Source organism: Cydia strobilella, chromosome Z, assembly GCF_947568885.1.
Source record: "Cydia strobilella chromosome Z, ilCydStro3.1, whole genome shotgun sequence".
Classification (NCBI taxonomy): Eukaryota; Metazoa; Arthropoda; class Insecta; order Lepidoptera; family Tortricidae; genus Cydia; species Cydia strobilella.
In genome coordinates, this window is record NC_086068.1 from 30,919,315 (window position 1) to 30,945,185 (window position 25,871).

General features: G+C 36.8%; 1 pseudogene; it reads right to left on the reverse strand.

Annotated features, from left to right (window-relative positions):
* LOC134753740 (uncharacterized) overlaps positions 1-24,224 on the reverse strand; it is a 43,279-nt pseudogene extending 19,055 nt beyond the window's left edge.
* Between the last annotated feature and the right edge of the window lie 1,647 nt (positions 24,225-25,871).

Genomic DNA, 25,871 nt, shown 5'->3' on the forward strand with positions numbered 1-25,871 from the left:
CGCCTAAGAAGTGCAAAATTGCAAATGCAAATACAATATTTTTAAGTGACGTTTAGTAACGACGGTACATTTGAGCTGTATTTTAAAATCGCTTAAGTTTTTGCATGTCATGTCGGTAGGTTAGTGCTTGCTATTATTGTAGTTTGCACGCGATTTTTCATGCAATGGATTGAAATATGAACCTGTTTTGACACGGTTCATATAATACATGCATTTTACATTTAGTAGGACCTTAATGATTTATTTTTAGGACTCAACGCTGTTTCAGTACTAGTAATAAAATTTAGTTTTAATATTTTGGCGTAATTTTTTCGTCTAATTTGTCGACAGCAACTTTGAAAATGACCATTGCACTATCTTTAGAAACGTGCGAGCTCGGAAGAGTGCTCGCAGCTAGCAGGCACACTCCGAGAGCTCGTCTCCATTTGTCCCACCTGGAGGTTGGATCCTCGTTCGTTCTAATGCGGACAACTAAGACATCATTGTAATACTATCCGTAAGCACGGAGCATGTGCGTTAGGTAAGTAGTAAAAAGAAAAGGAAAAGAAAGAAAAATGTTTATTTAGTTATTTTTACAATGGTAAAGATCTAGTAGGTATGCAATACCTGTGGCAGGAGATCTTGCTCATCCGTTATGTCCTATCCTATCCTAGATAATAAAAATAAGTAAACAAAAAGTACTTATATTAAGTAAGATTAGAAGCTTAAAAATAACAAAAGTGGAAATTGAGTAGTGTAAGTACCTTCTAACTACCGAGTTTCTATACTTAAGGAGTTATCGAAGTTGGATAATACATACATACATACACACATACATACATACATAAGGATTGGTAGTAATTTTAATTTAATTTTATTTTAGTTTAGTTTTCCTTTCCTTTTAATAATATTCTAACATAGTTCTTAAGTAAAGAGTTACTAACCATATTATGGAACCTATGTTTTCTGAAATAAATGATTTTTATTTTATTTTATTTTTATTTATTTATTGGACCTCAAGACATACATTAAAGTTCGAGTCTATGTGACAATAGCAAATTATCACTTTATCGTGCATAATAGGGTATTTGACAAATTTTTATAAATGGTAAGTTGATCATGTTTATTTTTTGGGATAAAATACCACATTATTATATTTTAATGTAAGGAATCAAAAGGTACCATACTTTTTTTTTTGTTTTGGATGTCTAAAAACTAAAATTTTGAAACTATAAGATCTTGTATTTTTTTTAATTTCCATATTTTTTTAGTTTTAATTTTTTTGTGTAAAATTGTCCATTTTCTATCTATTTAACTAGATTTATTTATAAGATTCAACATGAGTCACCATCCCTATTATAGTCACATCTTTGAACAACTTCGACTAATTTGTTCGAATAAAAAAGTTAATCGTCAAATTTTAATCGCGACTAATTTATTCGCGATTAATTTAGTCGCCGTAACCTGCGATTGAAATTGAATTAATTTGAATATTAATCAAATAAATTTTCAATTAAATCTCGATTGAAAGTTACAGGGGGTAAATTTTTGTACGTTAAAAAAATAAAGAAGTCTTGCGTGCAGATGGCATTGGCAGCCAAAGACTTTGACATAAAAGTCGTCAAGGATGTCGTGTACAGAATTGATAATGTTAGATCCCGTTTCTACCACGAAGCTCCTCTTTTCGAATTGACTCTAGGTCCTTACTTATGAAATTGGCGTTTTGTATGGAGAATTTTATGAAAACTGTGATTTTCATACATTGCATTTTGCGGAATATTCAGCAATGTCAAATCCAAACCAAACAAAATTTTGTTAGGAATATTGAAAACTTTTAAGCTACATTACATATATCTTAATTACTTAAAAATAGTTAGTATCATGAAACTATACGTAATTGAAACACTTGAACCGGCAGCACATGAAAAGGGTGGTTTTCAAGCTTTAATAGGGAATATTACGCGAAACTCTGCGCAGGGGGCGCCACTACTATAATCTGTGGGTCTATCGCAAAACAAGAAAATCGAAATTTCGTTATCTAACATCTCAGACACTTGCATATTCGAGGGTCTCTATTGTTTGACATAACTATTGAAAGTCATCATTATGATTGTCATATTATCATCAGTCAGTCATAATTTGGTTTTTCTCAGAAACGCGTAATTTTTCAGTATTGCCATAAAACAAACCTAACCTAACCTATCTATAGGATAACCCTTGGAAAATCCTGTTAAGTTAACGGTTTCAGAATTACCAACCTTTTATTTTGTCAATGAACGACTTCACCTCTGCAACTGACCAGGCGGAATTCGTCCTATTTGCTGACGACGGATGTGTCATTGTTGCGGCTGAGACTTACGTCTTACTAAAAGTAAAACTGCAAATGATCATGGATCAATTATCGGCTTGGTTTTCAGCTAATGGCATGGTGTTCAATATTGAAAAAACCACCATTATACACTTTAGCCTGCGGTGCCCAAGTGATCAATCACTAAATAAATTTAACGTCATGTGCAATGGCCAACCTGTACCTCAAGTCGACCAGGTTAAATATTTGGGACTAGTCATCGATGCCGGCTTAAAATGGGCACCTCATATAGACGCGCTGTGCCTACGGTTATCTTCAGCTTGCTTTGCCCTAAGTAGAATGTATGGATTTGGCTAACGTAAAGAAAGCCTACTACGGCTACTTTAACTCCATATTAACTTACGGTATTGACCTTTGGGGCTGGGCTGCGGAACGTGAGCGAGTATTCAAACTCCAAAAGTGTGTGTGTTAGTTGGGATCATCCTGCAAAGGACTTGTTTATAAAACACAACATCCTAACCGTACCTAGTCTTCACATCTTGGAAATGGCTAAGTATGTTAGAAGTCATATTAACCACTTCCATACCAACGCTGATGCGCACGGCTCCATCACGCGACGGCGGCATGACCTGAGCTTGCCACACACACGACTGGCTAAAGGGTGAATTGCAGAAAATATGTACCTTTTGGCGTATTTAGTGTCCCGTGAAAACACGGAGGATTTAAAAATATATTTTGAGATTAAGACACATCGGAGTTATGTTAATTTAATTAAAGTAGGGGAGAAGTGGCATGAAAGAGCCAGTTTTCTTTACGAAGGAAAAAATACTACTTACAATGAAATGAATGCTAATCTTTTATTTGTAAATTATTCTTTATTTATTTGAGCATGTAATTTCGTACAGAAAAATCTTAAACAATATATAAAAATCAACGAAATATGCATTTCAAAAAAATGTGGCATTTGGATCTTTCATCACAATTCGGTATCGAAAGAGCTGCTACAAGTTTTGAAAGAGCCGGTTCATATTACAACGCGTAATTATGAAAATTATCAAAAATCATAATAAACGCAATATTAAAAAAAACCCAAATACAATTCTAATTTTTTTTCTAAGTAGCTACTAATTAATTTTTTGAAAACTTTAATTATATCAGTCATTTTAAGTAATCCTTACATTGCTTTAAACTTAATATATTAATCAGTCATAGGTACATATACCTACTGTATAACCTAACATATAGGCGGTTTTATTAAATTAATAAGAGTCTCTAAAATAAATTAAATAAAAAATAATATCTTCTATCAAAACCAACATCATCAAATCTTTAAGAACTTCAAAAATAATATTGCTAACTGAGCTTAAATAATAAAATCCATTCATTCAATATAAAAATCAGACTGTTAGGAACCTGAAATATATAACATTGTTTATCCAAAATTAGAAACATTTCTTACAAAAAAAATTCAATTGCCCCTTAATGCCACAAGACTCATGAGCCCAACCAAAACAAAATTTTCACTGAAACTGTTTTAAACTGTTTTCATATGATTTGCTACAAACTGTGCAATCATCACTGTTTGTATTTGTTTTAGAGTATTTTTTGCTTCGAACAACCTTTTTTTACTGCAGTTTTATTTATAGACCAACTAGACAATTTACAGCTGACCGATGAAGTTAAGTACTTAGGGCTAACTCTCGACAGTAAACTCAACTGGAACAATCACATTAACAAATTAACGTATAGACAAGGCGGGAGTTGTCTTCTGGCAATGCAGAAGGATGATTGGTAAGAGGTGGGGACTCAACCCAAAAATTACTCTCTGGCTCTATAAGACAATAATCCGCCCCTTACTCTGTTACGGTGCTCTGGTTTGGTGGCCAAGAACAAACCTAGGCAACGTACGAGACAAGCTACAAAGACTCCAAAGGCTCGCATGCGCGGCCACCACTGGCTGTACGAGGTCCACACTGACTGCAGCCATGGAGGTCATGTTAAGCCTTCCACCGCTGCACCTACACATACAACAAGAGGCCAGTCTCTCAGCGGTAAGGCTGCGAGCCCTTAATATATGGTCCAACATCATAGGAGCTCTTCACACAACTTGCCTGGATAAGGTATATGACGAATTTCCAGTGCTCAATTCGGGCACGGATCGGATTCATAAACAAGCTATCTTCGATAAAAGGTACAAAATACAGTTATACGAGGACGACAATTACGAAGGACTCAATCCTCGGGAGCTCAGAATCTTCACTGATGGGTCCAATACAGACAGCGGATCGGGCTCTGGAACCTTCTCAGAAGACCTGAACATGTCAATCACCACTCCGCTGGGAGCCCATAACTCGGTATTCCAAGCTGAGTGCATGGGCATCATAAACGCGGCGGCTGCCATCACTGCAAGGAAGGTAGTAGGATCCTCCATCCGCATACTCTCCGACAGTAGAGCAGTCTTGATGGCTCTAAAAAGCCATAAAGTCACATCCAAACTTATACACGAATGCCACGAACGACTAATGGAGGTATGTCATAACAGTAACATCACCCTACAATGGATCAAAGGACACAGCGGATCCTGGGGTAACGATGCTGCGGACGAGCTTGCCAGGCAAGGATCGAGTGCGAGAGCGATTGGCCCAGAACCGATCCTCCCGATACCGTTTAGCAAGGTACGCTCAATGCTGCTGGCACGTACAGGGAAACTACACACAGAACATTGGCTAAACCAGACTGGATGCAGACAGGCTAAACAAGCCATGCCTGGCATCAACGGAAAGCTCACAAGGGTGCTCCTTCAATTAGGAAAGACCCGACTGAGCATTTTAACCAATGTCATAACAGGTCATGGACTATTTAACAAACATCTTTTTATAACAGGTGTCACAGACAGTCCCCTATGCAGAGGATGCATGGAGACAGAAGAAACAGCCTCTCGCGTGGTGCTGGAGTGCAGCGGAGTGGCCCCATACAGAGCAAAACATCTCGGATCCCCGAGAGACCTCCCCGAGGTCCTACTCAACATCAAAGGTTTGATAGGTTTCCTCAAGGAGCTGGGCTGGCAGGACTAGCCCACCCCCGTGTCACGCAAAATAGGCGCCAGTCGTCGAGTTGCGGAAAATCGCCCGAACTACAATACAATACAATAGTTAAAATTGTAATAATTGTTTAATGTATATTTAATATCTAATGTAATGTGTAATTGTATACCGACTGACGTATAAAATGTAAAATTTTATGAATAAATAATTGAAATTGAAATTGAAATATGACTTTCAATAATTATGTCAAACAAAGGGACTCCATATTCGAGCGATAAAGAGGCAGATAGCGAATTTTCGGATTCGCGTTTCCCGGTAGGTAATCATACCGCCTTGGTGCATCAATGTCAAAAACCTATCATTTGTGTTTAAAACTGGGATCGAATACCGGTATATTTTTCATACAAATTAACCGGTATTCAATTTCGGTATCTCGGTTAGGTTATTTATGTATATTTTTCCATCTTATTTAGGTAATCTGATAACTCATTGTCCTTACCTACATACCATTCTATAGGTACAATATCAAAGAAATATTTCAAATGCTACGTGATATTTTGATTTTAAGTTATACCGGTAACGATCCCTGTTTTTAAACCTTTGCTACATATTCTACTATTGGAATTAAAAAATAATTTTGAAGTTGCAATTGAAATGAATAAATTACGGACAAAATAATATCTGTAAAAAAAACGCCAATTTCATAGGTAAGGACCTAATATATTGTTCACGACACGAGTGAGTAGAGAGAGATGTCAATCAATCAGATACACACAGCCATAAGTGCGAACAAGATGGCGAATCACCCGATACGATCCCGCCATGTTTTCCCGACACCCTCTGAATTCTTCCAAACCGCTCCGAAACCTATTCGCATCATCTCACTCACTCACTCGCTCGTCACGCTTGGCCGGCTCATTCGAATCATGAGTGGGAAAGAGCGAGCAAGGAACACTGAGATAGATGAGCGACTGATCGAGTTAAATCATCAGGGAGTTGAAGAGTATCGTAACTTACTCTTCTTACAGAAAGATACCTCAAGAAAACTGTCAGGTAGCTTACAACCGCATTGCTTCATGAATTCTTTATAAACGAGTCTAATATAACGGGATAAGGAGTGCTCGGTCTAGGTGATTATGTATGATCTACAACTTTAACATCCTCCGATTATAAGTTAAAAGCTAACATATGAGATTCACCAAAGCTATAACTATTAAAAAAGAGAAATAAAGTGAATTGAGTTTAATTTTTGAGATATCTTGGAGAGGCAAGAAGTCTTCTTTTAAGGGGCTACCTGAGGTTTTCATCGATTTTCGACAAGTTTTGAATCGTATCTCCTACTTTGGCACTACATATAGAATTATAAGACAAGCGGCTATCGGTTCTTCAATCTTTTATCTCCATTTTTGTCTACCGGATTGTGAAAAAAATGAATACTTATTTATTTATGATTGTTTTAAACATTGTCTAAAAAAACACTTTTTTCGTATCTCGATTGCTATGAAAGATCTTACTTATACGAAATCTACATATTTGAATTCGTGTTAGACGTCTCTAAAAATTTGTCTACGGTTTTAATTTTAAACTAATTAACACAAAAGTTATGGCCAGAAAACCAGTTTTTTGGCCTAAAATTGTTCAACTTTGATGCCAAATATTTCGAAAACAATGAACTTTGAAGTAAATATGGGATACTACATTGCTAAAATCCGTTGCTGTTAATATGATAAGCTACAAAAAACATTAGAAAACTAAGGGATTCAAATCGAAGGTCATTGGGGCATGGGATCCCCTTAATATATCTGGTAAATAAATTTATTTCTTATCTGTTTTCTCTGGTACAAAATCCCTTTTTCCAAAACATACCTTTGTGCTATTCTACCTATATTATCTATAAATTCAAATGTCCAATCTCTTCGTCTTCCCTCTGTAACTCATTTATTATTTTTAATTGTTTCAATAAATTCTACCCCTACTTCCGGATAAAGAATCTCTGGTAATCTAACATTGTCTTCTTGTAGCAAATCACTCTCTGGTGGATATCTGGATAATATATTGATTAAGTAGCGATTATGAGATGAAATACGGAACCCTTTATTCATAAACCTCTACTAAAGTTGACAAGCCGCTAATAATCATTTGTCCCTTTCCATCATACCAATACGTCGGAAAGGGACAAACGATTATTAGCGGCTTGTTAACTTCAGTAGACGTTTATGAATAAGGGGGTAGGAATATAGGGGGTATTTAGCATAGCAATTAAGGGGAAGGCGCTCTCTACATAGTTCGTTGTTTGAAACAGTGTGTTTCGAATTGTTTCCTCATGTTAACCGGTAGAATGCACTTTTAAGTAATGGTTTTTAATGATTTTAATGGCTAACAAAGAGAGTATATAAGGGAGAGGTAGAAACGGGAGTTGGAAGGGGCAGACCTCGGCGGACTTTCTCTGATCAGATCGGGGAAATCCTGAAGAAAGGCCAGGTCAAGAGCACCCTAAACCGGCGAGCGTGTATGAGGAATGTTATGAAAGTGAAGGAAGCGAAAGAGGTATGTCAGGATCGTAGCAAGTGGAAATCCGTGGTCTCTGCCTACCCCTCCGGGAAATAGGCGTGATTATATGCATATATGTATGTTTTTAATGATAAATGTTTAAAAGCATTAATTTAGATTTGTTTTTTTTTACAGCTAGTAATTGCCTCACGTTGGTGTGGTGAAAATTTTTCTATTTCACTAGGGCAGCGGTTTCTTCCTCATTATCATGCCTTGAAACCCTCGAGACTCTCAAGATTCCACTTTTTTAACCATTCGCTACACTCGGTCATGTGCTATGTACGATTTCAACAACTCCATGTTAGAAAAATAAGTTGCAAGGATTTGCTACGCTACTAAGTAAGTGCAATAAAGGTTTACACATTCAACCATCTTTTTAGAATTATTTGACTTTCCGTATTTCAGCTTTTTTCATTTCCTTGGCGTAACTCCAAATTCCATTAAAAAGTTCTCCATTCTTTTCTTACGCCTTTGTTGTTTAGAAACGGAAATATTTATTTCGTTTACAGAGCTTACAAAAGAACAGTGCAATTTAAATTTCATTTATGCATTAATATATTTTGGGATAACATAATTTGGCTAGGTCACTAATATAGGTAGGTATATTTAATATTTTAATGTTTGTGTGTCACGGAAGTTTTGTTATTGAAATTTTATAACTTGAACTTACAATTTGAATGTCACCCGTGTTAAAATACTACTAAAATTTGGTTAGCGTAGGTAGAAATGCGCATGTCATTGTGACACCTTTAAAATAGCAATATCTATATTATCTATGGATGACGAAGACCGCTAAGGGTCATGGTAATCTCCATAGGCTACTGTGGCTAAAATCAAGAAATACTGTCCAAAATTTAATTTAGCAAGAAGCATAGGGTAAGTACATTTTACTATATTGGTGTCTTTTTTTGTCCACATTAAGTAATAACAGTTACCGTGGTCAAGATATTATTGAATTCGTCTAATATTTGTGTCTGCTTCGGTGTACCAGCAAAATCAATTTTGTTTACATTCACAACAGATGAATTTAACACATCGCATATCTTGTGCATAGTGCATTTTATATTGTTTAAACGGTATTTCATGGCTTGGTTTTATCATTTGATTAAACAATATTTCTTGTGGGGCTTGTTTTCTTCTTTTTAGTGGGCAGTCGGGTTTTTCGTTTTTTTTTTATAATATTTTTTTTTCTAATTTTGATTTTAAGCTATTATGCATGCATCACTTTGGGGCAAAGTTTTTTGCCAATATCAAATTTAATGCGGCGCAACTTTCGTTGACTGGGCAAATTTAATGTACTTGCTGAAACTTTGTATGCCAAATGGCTGGCAAAGTATACTTATACAATTGTGTGCGATATATAGCAGTCACTAAGAAAATTAAAATTAGGGTAAGACTATAACTTTAGATCAATTATATTACATATTTTTTTATAATTCTTCTACATTACTTGACATTGTTTATTATATAAATACTAAGTAATATGTGGAGGATCTGGGCGTCCCAGCGCTCGCTGGGTAGACGACTTAGAGAGAGTGTCTAGCAACTGGTTCACAGAGGCACAATAACGAGAACGGTGGAAGAGGTTGGAGGAGGCCTATACCCGGAAGGGGTCCTAACACTTTATTAGATTAGTATAAAATATGTTTTAGAAATAGTTTGTATAAGTGGTTACGGAATAAAAAGGCTTTTTATTTTATTTATTTCCTTTATTGAACTTGGGTCTTAGGTTAGGGTTTTACAATAGGAGTGTTGCGGACTCCTTTCGATAACCTTAATTACTTACCTTTTTATACACATGTTACAAGTCTATGATTTGACGTTGTCATGGTACCCAGTGTAAATAAATATGTCAATGGAAAGATTGTGATCTTATTTAAAAAAAATATCAAATATATTACAAATAAGTAAAAATACTTAAATGTAATATATCGTGTTACCGCGCGTCGGTAACATACTGGTCCTTCGAACCGGATGATCCAGTGCCGCGCCGCCGTCGACTCTCCCTACATTTTGAACCGAACTGAACTAAACCATGTCGGGGCGAGTTACGAGGAGCCGCGCTAAGAACCCAGAACCAGAACCGGAACCGGGTACGACTGGAGATACGAAGGAACCGACCACGTCAATCCCTGTTAAAGAAAAATCTGATGTCGTAATCGTTAGATCGAATAAGGCAAGTACCGTCAGCCAGAATAAATCGGAACGAAACTAAACCATCCGATCTGTTGTTAGTAGCGTACTCGTACAAAAAAAGGAGGCTGAACTAGCAGCCGCGAAAAGACTAGCAGAACTGAAGCTTACAAAGCTGAACCTAGAACAAACCGTCATTCAAAAGGAACTTGAAGTAACGTTAGCACGCCTAGACGCTAATGGAAGCCATCGTTCTCAATCAAGCCGAACTAGTCGAAGCCGCGTCCAGGAGTCGCTGACAACTAACGAACACTACAAATCAGGCCGTCGCTATGAACCAGCCCTGAGTGAGAGTGAACTGCCGAATATCTCCGATGATGATGAACGTCTCCATCCTGATCCCAAGCTCTCAGACTTACAACTTCTTACTCGAGAGATAGCAAATCTACGTCGTCCGACTGATCCAAAAGATTTGCCCTACTACAACGGAAACGTCAGCAAATGGCTCTCATTTAAAGCTGCCGTCGCAGATATCAGAGCCTCCTCGACCGACAACGAACTGATTGCAAAACTCTGACGATGTTTGAGGGGAGAAGCACGCATCACTGTCGCCGAACTTTTACATGCACATGTCCCTGTCAATGAAATCATGGAAGCCCTAGAGCTGCGCTTCGGCTTACCAGAACTTATTCTGCAAGAAGAAATACTGTTGCTCAGAGACTTACCCAAGCTCGTCGACAACACAGAACAGCTCAGCAAGTTTGCTTGTAAGGTTCGAAATTGCGTGTCAACCATCAAAGCTCTTGATAAACCCGAACACCTATATAACATGGAGCTTTTACGAACTCTGAAACAGAAGATGCCCCATCTTAAGTCACGCTGGCTTTCATATGCGTCAGACCATGAACTCGATGATAAACCTGAACTTGTTAAGCTGTCAGAATTCTTGAAGAAGGAAGCCCAAACTATGTCAAAGTACTGGATGCACGAGACGACCCGCATCACAATAAAACCGATACAGCAGCACAAGACCCATTACGCTATATCCGAAGATAGCGATTCTGATCCTGAACCCGAACCCTGCTATGCTTCGAATCAGCCCAAAGGTCCCCTTGAAATATTGTGCCTATACTGTAATTTGAAGACTCACCTTCTCAAGAACTGTGAAAACTTTCTCCGCCTGTCAATTGGCGATCGATGGGATTGGGCGAAAGAGGCCAAGGTGTGCTTTAAGTGCCTGAGAACCAAACACCATAGAGAGAGCTGCCGAGCCCGCTCGTGTGGCATAGAGGGATGCCGCATGTTACATAACAGACTGCTTCATTCTCCGGTTCCTCGTCAACCCGAAATATCAGTTTGCGAACATCCATCAGCCTCAAGCCCTCAACCGACCGAGGAGATAAAAACTGAAAAACCGCTACAAGAAACGACGGCTTGCAGCAGAAACACCAGATCTCAAGTTTGGTTAAAGATCATACCTGTTCGAATCCAAGGGCCAGTCAAGTCAAAATTGACTTACGCCTTTCTGGATGGAGGAAGTACACTTACCCTTCTAAAGCAAGACCTCGCGAATGAAATTGGTCTGAAAGGGATTGCCGAACCGTTGAGCCTGTCTGGCGTGAATACCACCTCCGATCATCGCGGATCTGAACGTCTCGACGTAGAGATTACTGGACCCTCCAAAGTGCCACTGAAATTGTACGATGTTCGAACAATAGAAAGATTGTCGATTTCGCCACAGACTGTTGCCAATATCGACGGATACGAGCACCTAAAGGACTTACCCAAGACTGGACTATGCTACGAGCGCGGAGTCCCAGAGCTCTTGATCGGCCTAGACAACTGGCATGCGACCATTACCAAAGAGGTCTGTCAAGGAATGAGGACCGAACCATTAGCTACCCTGATTCCACTTGGTTGGATACACGGATTTTACCATTCACATACCAACGCTGTACACTTTGTGGGACATGCTGACTCTCTCGAAGTCACAAACAAGATAAAAGTGAACCGAGAGGATGAAAGAGCCATCGACATCTAACAAATGCCGAGAAAGAGAGTAGAAGATAGCAAGAGATGGGAAGTAGGACTGCTACAAAGAGAAGACAGTCCTGTGATGCCTAAGAGCTTCTCCTTTTCTACAAAGAGTTGGCTGTCAATAGAGAGGAAAATGGCCAGAGACTCGACGAACAGTCAAAAATACAAGGATAACATGGACAGCTTACCTGGGCCTGGGCTATGGAATAAGAACAGCCGATTACGTATTTTTTTTCGGAAAAGAGCCAGAGTTGTGAGCGAAGTACATCGGAATCTCACCCAGTCTATTATGTTTTATGGCAAACATCTACATGTGAAGTTACTTATTACCGAACTGCGTCATCCCGATCGAGCTAACTATGGAAATAATCAGCCGATTGTCAACTCCTTACGCCAGAAAGGCATAATAATTAAAGTTTTCACAGGTGGAGGAGACTACAGGTCGTGTACGGGTCGCCGATGTCCGCACCGTCGAGGAAGTACTGCAGATTCCCGCTGTAAAGATTGTCCGCCTTCTGACTAATGCTGAATGCGCTTAGTCGCGCATTCCCGGGGGAATATGTTGCGGGCTCCTTTCGATAACCTTAATTACTTACCTTTTTATACACATGTTACAAGTCTATGATTTGACGTTGTCATGGTACCCAGTGTAAATAAATATGTCAATGGAAAGATTGTGATCTTATTTGAAAAAAATATATTACAAATAAGTAAAAATACTTAAATGTAATATATCTTGTTACCGCGCGTCGGTAACAAGGAGTATAAAAGTATAATATACCTATATAAACACTTACAAATCATTACAAAAAATATACACGATGTTTCCTGTAATAGGAGCAATAAATTTAACTGGAGGCTGTACGCCTCAAACTGACCAACATTGGAGTCTTAGCAATAGGGTCCCGTTTTTACCCTTTGGGTAAGGAACTCTAAAAAATAAAAAGTAAGAGGCAATCCCCGCTGATTTTGATACTATGATGAACAAATCATTTTAAAATTAAGTACTGCAGTTTGTTAAAATATGTGTGTTTTCGTAAATATTGCAATCTAAATGTTTTTCGCTAGGAGTTATTTATCTTTACACATGTAACGTCTCCGATTGCAAGTAAGTCCCAGGCGCGGATCCAGCCCCCAAAAAAGGTTGTGGTCACAGCCACACGAAAATCGGCAAGTAAGAGTCAGAGTACGAACTCGCTCATGAACAATCATGACTCTTGAACGATCATCCCGATCTCAATAGACCGTATAAGTGTGACGTCACATGTGTTGTGTATTAGGGGTACCCCCCTAATGATTCCCCTACCAATGTTTCGCAGATTATCGATTCACAGACAACATTTCGCCAAACATCTAACTTTTAGACGACATTTGCTAGTTTTACCGTTCAATTCGCTTCTGTGTTAATTAGAAGAACAATTATTGTAAGATTTTATGCATTTTTTTTATTAAAGATTTCGTTAAGTAGTCGACAAGTTCAAATCAAATGGTGAAAAATAAATATACTGCTCCTAAAAATACTGTCTAGATATGTAGGCCTATTCGCGAAGCACATAAAAAATTGGAAGAGTTATATAATATACTAGCTTTTGCCCGCGACTTCGTCTGCGTGGAGTTAGTGATTTTTTTATCAAATCTGCATTTTATCGATTCCCATAAAAACTACCCTATATATGTCCTTCCCCAGGACTCAAATTATCTCTATACCAAATTTCAACTAAATCGGTTCAGCGGTTTAAGCGTGAAGAGCACAGACAGACAGACTTTCGAATTAATAATATTACTAGTTTTTGCCCGCAACTTCGTCTGCGTGGAATCAGTAACAGCAGCTAGAGTAAGTTTAGCGCCTGGAGAAAGTCTTTTAGCAATCATTCAATTTGAGCATAATATGCACAAAAATTATCAGACAACTAATTAATTATCTCAATTCTACCATGATTCCACCCCGCTTTTCACCCTCTTAAGGGATAATTTTCTTGATAAAAACTGTCCTATGTCCTTCCCCGGAACTCAAACTATCTCTATGCTAAATTTCAACTAAATCGGTTCAGCTGTTTATGTGTGAAGAGGTAACACACAGACAGACAGACTTTCGCATTTATCATATTAAGTATGGATGGTAAGTATTTTGTTTTTTGCCAATATATCATAAACTATTAATATTTAATAAATTAAATTCGTATAGATTAGCTTAAAATAATTTATAATGTAATTTAATATTATGAAATAAATCAATCTGAATCTAAATCTATTTAAAAAATAAAAAAAAAACTATGGTGTATTTTAAACATGTTAAAGAATGTTACTGTTGTTGGGCAATTATTAATTAACACATTTTTCTCGAAATTTCGGCTTTGTTGTAAATTAATAAAATGTTAAAATAATTGGCGTAAAAATATTTTTTATACATAGTTTTAGTTTACGAAAAAGACGTAAGTTCAAGATTTTTTTTAAATTAATAATTGCCTAACATATAAAAAAATATCTTTAAGATAAATTTCTAACAGTAGTACATGCTTTGACGTGTTTAATATACACCACATTTTTTCAGTTTTAAATGAATTTTGAATACCTTATAATTAATAGAGTTAGAGTAGCGAAAAATGGAATCTTGAGCGTTGCGTGGGTTACAAAAAATTTCCCACACCAGCCCGTAGAAAATATTTACTGTAAGATATCAAACAAAATCAAATCCAAAATCCAAATATTTATCATTCTAACTAAATCATCATTTAAAAGTCAATTCTACCAGCTAACATAAAGAAACAACTCAAAATTTGCATCTTATTAATTAATTTAATTTAAAAATTGTAATAGATGTCATATATTAAAGAAAAAGTGACGAAGCCCTCCAGTGGTGAAGGCCGGATCCGGATCCACTGACACCACCACCACCATATGGCATCTATTACAATTTTTAATTTATATATAGTAGTGTGACTACTTAAAAAATCACAAATCAAAATATTTAATAAAATAATTTGATTTGTTCCCAAACTTGTTAATTTAATTTAACTTTCTCATCACTTTTTGAACAATCAGCCTTTACCAGCTGGTGTGGTGAAAATGTTACAGTTAAATTAGTAATTTAGCAATTGCATTACTTACAACATTGATTCATTGAGTCATAGATAGCACTTTTTATACATAGATAAATATAAAACTAAACGCTACGCTAACTACGCTAAAAAAACTCCTACAGCTGTAAATTAAAAGCTGGCATTATTTTAGGAAATTGTACTAATATTTGTGAATGTTTAAGATTTATAAGACCCATAACTCCCACAAGCTAAAAATAATTGCCTCTGTTAGTAAATAATCTTTATTCTTGCAAATAATTAGGACTCTGTGGCCAGCTGATATTAACATGCAAGAATTTCTAATGAATACCACATGATCACTCTACTTACTGGTGTTTCGACCAATGGTTATCTACTCGGGTAATCGTGACGGAAAACGATCATTCTATGAAAAGTAAATCCGCGTATCAATATTATGCCAACTTCTCTGCGTACTGAAATTTCTGCGAAAGCGTGTGCGAAAAATCGGCGTAATTTTACTCGGGGACTCAATTAAGGTTGTGGGCATGCCCATCGTGCCCACAACGGTGGATCCGCGCCTGGTAAGTCCTAAGGATAAAAATCTGCTTAGAGGGATTAAAGTGGCACTTTTCTGTTCTATGGCACTATTCTTTTCTTTAGCTTAAAATACTATTTTAATACAATAATTTCCTCATAGGTGATGACCAAAGCATTATGTAGTACATACACACTCGTAGTAGCAATATTTTCAATCTGAACGTTAACACTTGCATCCCTCACTCCGCTCAGTATTTTATTTTAAAATCCCTCGCTACTCTTGGGATTCTATTATAGAATTGACATTCGCTTCATTCAGGATTCAATGTATGTCCTCACGTAAATATTAAATTTTGCTCCCTTGTGACACAGTCTACTAGCGCAAACACCCTAATAATCGACAATAATAACATACATAACATACGTCTTAATGAATGTTAAGACCCAAAATTCGACACCTTGGTGTCAACTTTATTGCTATGACATTATGATTGAAAATGACAATATTTACGGCAAGGGCGTACAATTGAATCCTAAACGAAGCGAAGGATTCTATAATAGAATCCTGAGCGTAGCGAGGGATTCTAACATATAATCCTGAGCGTAGTGAGGCGTTCAAGTGTTAACGCCCAAGATGAAAATAATTTTGCTACCACGTGACACATACTGCTTTTCACATCACCTATGAGGAAATTACATACATATATTAGGTTTCAAAACATTATTATTTTAAGCAAAGATCGATACGGACAAAGTGCCAAAAATATGTATACACGACCTTAGTATAGGTACATACTTCTGGCACTGGTACATACTTTGTCCGTATCGATATTTTCAGACGTGACTGTAATGACAAATTAAAAGTACCTACAGCTCATAATTATGTATCTAATATATTTTCAAAGACAGCAGCAAACACCTAAAATGATACAATAAAAATCAAGTACATTATTTTTGTAGATTTTTCTGGTAGCAAATTAGCTCTTACCCCTTTGAACCAAATTTTCGGAAGAACACTATGAAGACTGATATCACTTATATTTATTATTATAAAGTTATTGATTTAAACTAAGTATTTACAAATTTATACACAATACAGAACCGCATAATTATGCTTTGTGAAATATTTTTACAAAACTTTTTAAATATAAACTTTTTAAATTGCATAGACAAGTATGGCTGCGTTTAAGGAGACCTAAAATGTCAAAATAAAAATTAAATTATTAAACTAATGTTATTTTTCGTTTCTTTGTAAATATTACGCTAATTAATTAATTTACTTAATTTAAATATGCTATTAATTAATTTAAAATACGCTAATTACATTTATTGTTTACAATTACAACAAAATATTATTTAAGTTACAAAATTGTATGCACGTAATCGATTATAAAGAAATTGTAATCGATTATAATAATTTCATAATATGTCTTTGTGTCAATATTTCATACTGGCAACAAAATGTCCTTGAACAGAAAAGTGCCACTTTGATCCCTCCTAGCAGGGAAGAAAAATCCAGTTTCCGAATAGGTGATGTGAAAAATAAGTGGCACCTGTCCAACGGGTAAATCTAGCCAGTATCTATCAAGGTCAGGAACACAAAATTATATGACGAAGTCTACATTTTGCTACAAGCGCTTTTAGTGCTTAGGCGAATTGTGTTTTAAAATATTATTGATCGTAATACCACAGGAGCATTGTTTGGTATCTGACGTATAGATAAACTAGGTTGTTTAATGAGAAATCTAGACGTAGTACGACTTAATCAGCAGTACAATTTAGCCGACTTTTCCTGTGATAAGTTGACACTTGACAGTAGGCCTCGCGGTTTCGTGTATCCGTCGCCTGGTCCTCGTTTCCGTGTAACAGGGCAACGGTTTTCTGGCCAGTTTAGCAATTTTAATTAAAACTCTTGTATTCATGCAAACGGTTACACGTATCTTAATTACACGCGGGTCTGGCCCGTGTTTGACGTATCGTTGACAACACGATATGTTCAGGTTCAGAGTAGAGCCGAGACACGCCGACCCGGATGCAAACGCAGATAAGGACACGCGGGTTTAGCGGGTTCGTTTAAGTCGGGACCTTAATATCGCCCGGCTTAATTGCACGTGTATTACGGAAAAGGGGAACCCTGGTACATAGTGTAGGGTATAAAAAAGGCCCATTTTAAGTAATGAATACACTGAGCATGGTCCGACACGTTCTTGTTTTGGCTCTTTGTTTTCTTATCGCAGGAGCTCTTGACCCAACCCACCTTAGAGAATAGATAACCCAATTCAAATCTATTCTGACTAGATACCTACGGCCTTTGTCGATGATGTTTACTGTAAACAGGTATGACATTCGTTTTCTGCACCAAACTATGTTGAATCACTTTGAACAATATTGTTAGCTACGAGTATTGCTTTTTATATAAAATGTTATTATGATTGTGATAATTGCAATATGATAAATCAAATCACATATTTACAAGGTGCCACTAAAGATCAGCAAGGTACAAAAGATTTTGTTCAACATGCAAGCGTTGAGAGAGGAAGCTCTTAGAGATTTTCAAAGAAATAAAGTGCTCAGTTCTTTGTGAAGCGATGCCGGTAAACTTGATTTATGGTGGAAATGTCTCCTCTGGATTTATCATTGCCCTGAGCGGATCTGGAGCGGGAGAGTAGTACACTTCTTTTGTACTTTTTTTTATAAACCAACGGTAAGTATCGTCTTTGTAAAAAAACTGATATTAGTTTGATTGTATTTTATTTGTTGACTACTCTAAACGAAGATTGATACCTTCTTCCGAAACAATCTCGTAAAGGAAAACTATTTTAGGAACAGACGCCTTGCAATTATTTGTGAAGTTTGACTCGTATTGGGATTCCATGTTAACCACACTGGTTAATAAATACTTAAATAACAATAAACAACTCCTGAGCAGCAATGAAATGAAATGAAATGAAATATTTATTTGCTTAAACATGGTAATTACATACAGATGTTATAAATTAATTGATTTAGTATCACATGTTAAGCCAAAAAATGGCATGCAAATTTAAAACTAAATAAGAATTTTTATTACAATTTCAAAATTAATATTGAAAAACAAATTTATTAAAATGATTAATATAACATGCAAGTCACATTTTTTTTTATAACAAGTCACATAAAGTTGAACATTACATACATACATTACATACATTCAAGTATATTATTTAATAATCCATTAAGTATTATAATTATATCTAGTCTAGTGTCTAGTAAACAGAATCATTCAGAAAATCGTTTAATGAGTAAAAGCATTTGTCTTTTAGCCATTTGTGTCATCTGGTGGTAAATAATTTGTCAGGTAATTGTCTGATTTCATATGGCAACTTATTGTATACAAGAATACTCATTACATAGCAGTTTTTCTTAAATAAAGAGGTGTTACATAGGGGCATTTGTAGCTTAAATTCATCCCTGGCTCTTAATCTATTGTTAGTAGATGACGGTTTAAAATAAAGTGGAAGTTTCTGTTAGATTTAGAATCTACTGTAATGTGTATATACTTATTTGTTATATATGAACTAGTTTGGTACTGGCTTACAAGTCTATGATAATATTATTTGAATTTTATATTTCGCCTGTGTTCTGATTTTTGACTGCTTGACACCGTTATGTAACTCGATCCTAATGTTTACATTGTGATACACGTTATTCAATATATATGTTAATATGCCTAAATAGCGCTCTGTTATTTAACCACAGCGTGCTCAGAGAGTTCCGCCACAGTTTCCGTACAATGCACCCTAATTCTAGTATGTACATGTCAAATAAGGTTAGCAGTCCAAGTTTCCTAAACAAAGGTCGGCAAGAGTCTCTCGGCTTAGCTCCGCATACCGCTCTAACACACTTTTTTTGAATCAAGAACGCTTTATTAACATCTGTGCAATTGCCCCATATTGATATGCCATATCTTAACACTGATGCAACATAGCCATGGTAGGCAAGCAATGCTGTTTTTTCTCCAGCTACGGTCCTAAGCTGTTTTAAAGCGTAGACAAACCTATCGAGTTTGTCGCATATTAGTTTTACATGATTTTTCCATGTACAGTGTTGATCTACGATAATGCCTAAAAACTTCATTTCGTTAACTCCCTCAATTATCTGATTCCGACAATGTAGTTCTAAGTCCATTGGTTCCGTTTTGTAGTTCCGAAACTGAATATAACATGTTTTTGATGTATTAGTTTGTAAGTTGTTTCTGGTTAACCATGAGTCTATTGCGTTTATTGTTTCATTCAATTGGTTTGTATAAGAAACTGTTGTGTCATCAGCAGGTATTATAACGGCTCTATCGTCAGCAAACAGGGACATCGAGTACTGTGTCTCCTTAGGTAGGTCATTTATGTATAAAATAAACAACAGTGGACCAAGAATACTTCCCTGAGGGACCCCGTACCCATTGCATCTGTACTCCGATCGATAAGCGGCAATTGTCAAGTTTATTTAATTCGACACATTGCATACGATTGCTCAGATAACTCTCGATCCAGCTAAGAGCAGGTCCTCTAAGTCCATAATGTTGGCACTTCTGAATCAACAGTTTGTGATCGACAAAGTCGAATGCTTTAGTCATTAAAAAAATGTTACTACTACTGGTATTTTATCATCAATATATTGAGTAATTCTACGAACAAGTGAGTATGATGCATGCGTAGTCGATTTTTGCTTCTGAAACCCATTTTGTTCCGGGGCAATTATGTTGAATTTATTCAAAAATTGGGTAACTCTATTGTGGAACGCTCGTTCGAATATTTTAGAAAAAATCGGAACCAGTGTTATAGGTCGATAATTCCTTACGTCAGTTTTACTACCTTTCTTGTGAATAGGTTTTACTATGGATTTCTTAAGCCGTTCAGGAAAAGTACCTTCAATGAAGGATAGGTTGACTAGATGAGTCAAAATTGGAGAGATCTCCGAAACACACTCTTTGAGGACACTAGTTGCTATACCGTCAAAGCCTACAGAGTTTGTATTATTTAATGATTTAATAATTTTCTCTATTTTATCTGCTGTGCATGGCATTAGGAATAAACTATCCCGAAGTCTTTCAACCTTCAATGATGGCTTTTGACCGTGTGCTGTCGTTTTAGCATTAATGTTGACGTTCGTTGAGTCAATCAAGAAGTCATTGAATACCTTGGCAATTTCAGCTGGGTTGGTTATGGTTTTAGAATCGAACTCGATGGAGTCGATTTCTTGTCGAGATGTATTGCCATCATGCTTGTTTTTAATGATATTCCAAACTGCTCCGCATTTATTTTTCGATTTATGTACATATTTATTGTTAACATTTTTTTTTTATATAATAACGCATGCTTTCAACAGTTTTGAATATGAATTAAATTCTAGCCTACTCTGGGTAGTTTTTTCTTTATAGTACAAGGCTCTAAGTTTTCTTTTCGTCCTGCTTGATTTTATAAGTCCTTTTGTAATCCATTTAGGGCCAGAGCTGTTTGCTTTAATTTTTATTTTACTTTCAGGAAAGCAAAGGTTGTAGAACAACATAAAGGTATCATGAAATGTATTAAACGCCGTATTTAAATTACTAACGGAAAACGCTTCAGTCCATGAAATTTGGGATATATACTCCTTAAACTTTTGCACATTGTCTTTACACATGTCTTGTTCAATCACATACCAGTATTCCTGCACGTAACTGAAGTCTGACTTGCAACAGCAAGTCACACTTATATTTACAGATTTCTCTCACGATAATTCTGTAAAATGTTTTCGTACAAAAACTATTCATTATTAGGTAGGGTATAGAGTGAGACATGTTGATGTGTTTAGGCGTTACAAAGTGGTGTACTCATATGAGTACACCATTTGAGCGTCATAGCAAAATCAAATCTACTGAAGTCAATAAAACATTTATTTGGGACAAAACGTCATCTGACAAAATTCTTGTTTTACGTATTAATACACAGCAAAATGTTCTCAAGTAACAAAAGTTGTTTGAGTAACGAGTTTCTGTACAATTGTGCAGAATAAATATTAAAATCCCTTATGAATGCGAATTCATATGCGATTTTGATTACTACTTTAAACGTTTTTGACGTTAAATCATTTTACGGTTTAGACTCACTTGCTTTAGTCATGCGCGAGTCATAAAATGATTTAATGTTAGTATGTCTCACAACAGTTTAAATTCGGTTTTTGACGTTTCTTTTGTCCAAAAATCCCTATAATATTTATTATTAGTATGTGTATCTCCCGTTTTAAAACTCTCGGGTCTTTCGAGCCCGGTCATTTATAAGGCGTGCGTGGGGATATAGATCCAACACGTAGAGGCCGTTTGGAGAGATTTCATGTAGAACGCCTGCTGGAACCCATTCACGGGTACATCAATAGATACCCGTGAACCGGTTTCAGTAGGCATTGGAAGCTATTGTAGAGAATATGGACAGAGTACTGGTCTATGGTTTAAGTTTGGGTGGAAAAATCACTGGCCTGTTGCAAAGAAGTCCGGACACCTGCCATAACATTGCTTGCACAAGTTATTGAGGCAGGCGGTGACTCGCCACTCGTTAGATGGGCACCTGATGCGCCATCGTAAAGACGGCCAGGCGCAACACCGGCGTGAGCGGCTCAGGGGTGTCGAGAGGTGTGCTGCGCTTTCTCCGAAGTTACTCGCGGCGTTATGCCCTTTAACACTTCCACCCCTGGAGCATATAGCTCTTACGACATCCCTCTGGACGGCCAATGAAGGCAAGACAGAGCTGAGAGTCCTGCGGGTCCCCTTGGGGTCCACTCCGACCGACGAAGACACGCCGGAGACGGAGACCCTGACCGACTCTCTGGAGCACTCGGGTCCGTGGGGTCGTCACTCCCCTACAGCTCGCCACAAGCTGCCCTGCGGGCTTATTATTATTATTATTTAAAAATAACAATAAAAACCAGCTACATAATATTCATCAATAAATTCCATTTATCAACAGAACTATCCCCATCACAAATTGTACAAGGGTCATTCCATTGTGGCGGGCGGGTTTCTCATAATAATAATAATACTTTTTTAGATGGTACAGTATGCAATGACTATTCATTATTATGAGAAATTTATGGTATAAGAAGTGTGACGGGTGGGACTTCAAAGTGACTCTCCTCTCCGAGTTGACTTACACCATTCGCAATTGGCAAGAAACTATGAAACTTTCGTTAAATAATCTATTTTTATATAGTTCCTGATATTGTATAGATTAGGTATTAGTATAATTTATGCAAATAACTCATAAAACAAAAGTAATTTTGCTTCTCTATGCTTGTGACGGGTGGGACAGTACTTTGTGACGGGTGGGACGAGTAACATTTGGACATACAAATATATGAAAAATAAAAACACAGTTCTTTTGTATTTACTTTGAATTAGCTCTTTAATGAATTATTTAATGTTACAAGTAATCATTTCAGTAGTTTTCTTAGAGCAATAAGCCAAAAAAAATATTTTTTCTCTTCAATGTTTACAGGTTTAGAAAATTGATAATACAATACAGTCTATACCCACATAATTTAATCAGCGGTTCAGGTAGAATGTCTAAAATTTGACTAGTTTTAATGAAATAGACATCTTCGTCCTCATTCATTTGGTGTAAATAGACTGCATTTTTACAAAGGCGTTTCGCGCAATCTCTATCCTGAAACGTATTTCCTGCTCCTTGTCCCAGTTCTCGTTCAGCCTTAGTCTTGCTAATGTTAATTTTCAACTTGTAATGATTTATTTTCGAATCTAAACGGTTTAATATATGTTGTAATTCTTCAGCACTATTTGCTAGCAGGACGGTGTCGTCTGCATATCTTAAATTATTAATATACTTCTCACTACATTTAATGCCTATATCAAGCCCATCAAAGGCTTCTGAGAATATAAGTTCGGAATATAAGTTGAAAAGGCTCGGGGATAAAATACGTCCTTGGTGGACGCCTTTTAGTATTTCTAAGTCTTCGGTGGCTATATTTCCGACTTTGATGTGAGCAGTTTGATTCCAGTACAAATTTTTAATTATTCGAGCGTCATTGGTGTCAATATCTGTTTGATAAATTACTTCCATAAGTAGCTGGTAATTTACGGTGTCGAATGCTTTTTCGAAATCGATAAAGCACAAAAACACGTCTTTTTGATGTTCCAAACAGTTTTGTACCAGCACCTGGACCGCTAGCAGAGCTTCTCTTGTTCCAAGACCGTTTCTAAAGCCAAATTGAGTTTCGCTGATGCAGCTATCTATTTTACTAAATGTTCTGTAGTGTAATACTTTAAGGAAAACTTTTAATACGTGGCTCATTACACTAATTAATCTATATTCATTGCACGTTTTAGCGTTAGGTTTCTTGGGGATTGGCAAGAAGGAGGACTTACTTACTGTGACTTACTGTGTCTTCGTCGGCAGCGGAATTATTAGTGGTGGAAAAACTTGATCCAGGCGTTGGGTCTATATCATCCTCATCTATCGTCATTGAGTCCGTTTCAGCATCCTTAATATCATTCTCATCATCACTAGATCTGTCATTATCCAAAGTGGATAGACTTAACCCTGATGCTGGGTTTATTTCATCCACATCCATTGCCGGCGAGTTATTGTCTTCGCTTTCGCTCTCGCTATAAACATCAGCATAATTTTCTTTCACGCTAGGAGGGACACAAAGTGGCACTTTTCTATTCTAGAACACGATTATTTTTCTTTTCTGCATAGTATATTTTTAGGTTAAATCATATTTTGGAACAAAACATATATACATATATTTCTCATGGGTAAAGTGAAAAGCAGTATGTGTCACATGGTAGCAAAATTATTTCCACCTTGGGCGTTAACACTTAAATCATTCAATTATAGAATCCTTCGCTTCGTTCAGGATTCAATGTACGCCCTCGCCGTAAATATGTCATTTTGCTCCCTTGTGACACAATCTACTATGTTTTCTATTATTTTAGCAGTTGTCAAACCAAACCGTCGTGAATTAACTTGTAAAAAAAGTTTCTGCTAACTTTAAAAAGCGTTAAAACTCAGATATATCACCGTCGTACATCCGTCCTTATCAGTTCAGAAAAGCTGTTAGGTAGTTGGACAAATACTCATCCATAAATTCAATCCAAGCCAAAGCGTTAGGTAAATCGGTTAATTTAAAAAATATGAAATTAAAGGAAGGAATACTTTACAGGTAAAGATCTCCCACCCGTGCCCCCTATTCGCTTATACGGCACTCCTTTGAATAGGGTAGAATCTTTTAAGTACCTCGGCCATGTGGTAACCTCCGACTTGAAGGATGATGCCGATATTGAGCGAGAACGGAGGGCTTTGTCTGTTAGGGCAAATATGGTGGCCCGCAGGTTTGCTCGTTGTTTTGCTGAAGTTAAGGTAACTCTCTTTAGAGCCTTTTGTACAACCTTCTACACGAGCAGCCTGTGGATCTCTTACACGCAGAAACAGTACAACGCCCTCCGTGTACAGTACAACAATGCCTTCAGGATAATGATGGGGCTGCCTCGCTACTGCAGCGCATCGGGGATGTTTGCTGATGCTAGGGTAGACTGTTTTTACACCACTATGCGGAAGCGGTGCACATCCCTGGCACGTAGGGTGCGGCGCAGCACGAACAGCGTCCTGAGGGCATTTACGTCAAGGTTTGACTGTCAGCACATGAACCATTGCCATATGATACATGTGCTGACAGGCAAGCCAATTTACTGTATGTAAAAATAGAATGCTGTGTATATATACTAACCTTAGTTGTAAGACTTCATACTGCTACTAACAAATGTAATTTATTATATAACTAGCTGTTGCCCGCGACTTCGTACGCGTGGATTTGTATAATAATTATACAACGCATGAAATTTGTCTTTCACAAACTACGAAGTTTCAAGCCCCTAACTGAAAATAATTGTTCTCGATATAATCCCTCTCAACACTTAGATTTTCAAGTCCACTATTTAAGAGGCCTTATTCCTACAAACGAGCGTATTTGGCAAAATGCTTCCTTTTTCATTCAACATTACGACGTAACTATTAGTATTTATTCAAAAACTGTCAACGTTCTTAAATAATCATTTCCTAAACTAGCGGCTGAAATATTTAAAGGGTGCATTTTCTCTTTTTAAACCTAAAATAAATGAGTTTTCCTGGGAGTATTTTTCAAAATTTGCAGTGAGAAGTGTCGTTTCGGTTGCCAATTTTGCAGTAAACAAGAATCATTTGGTCCATGAATGATTAC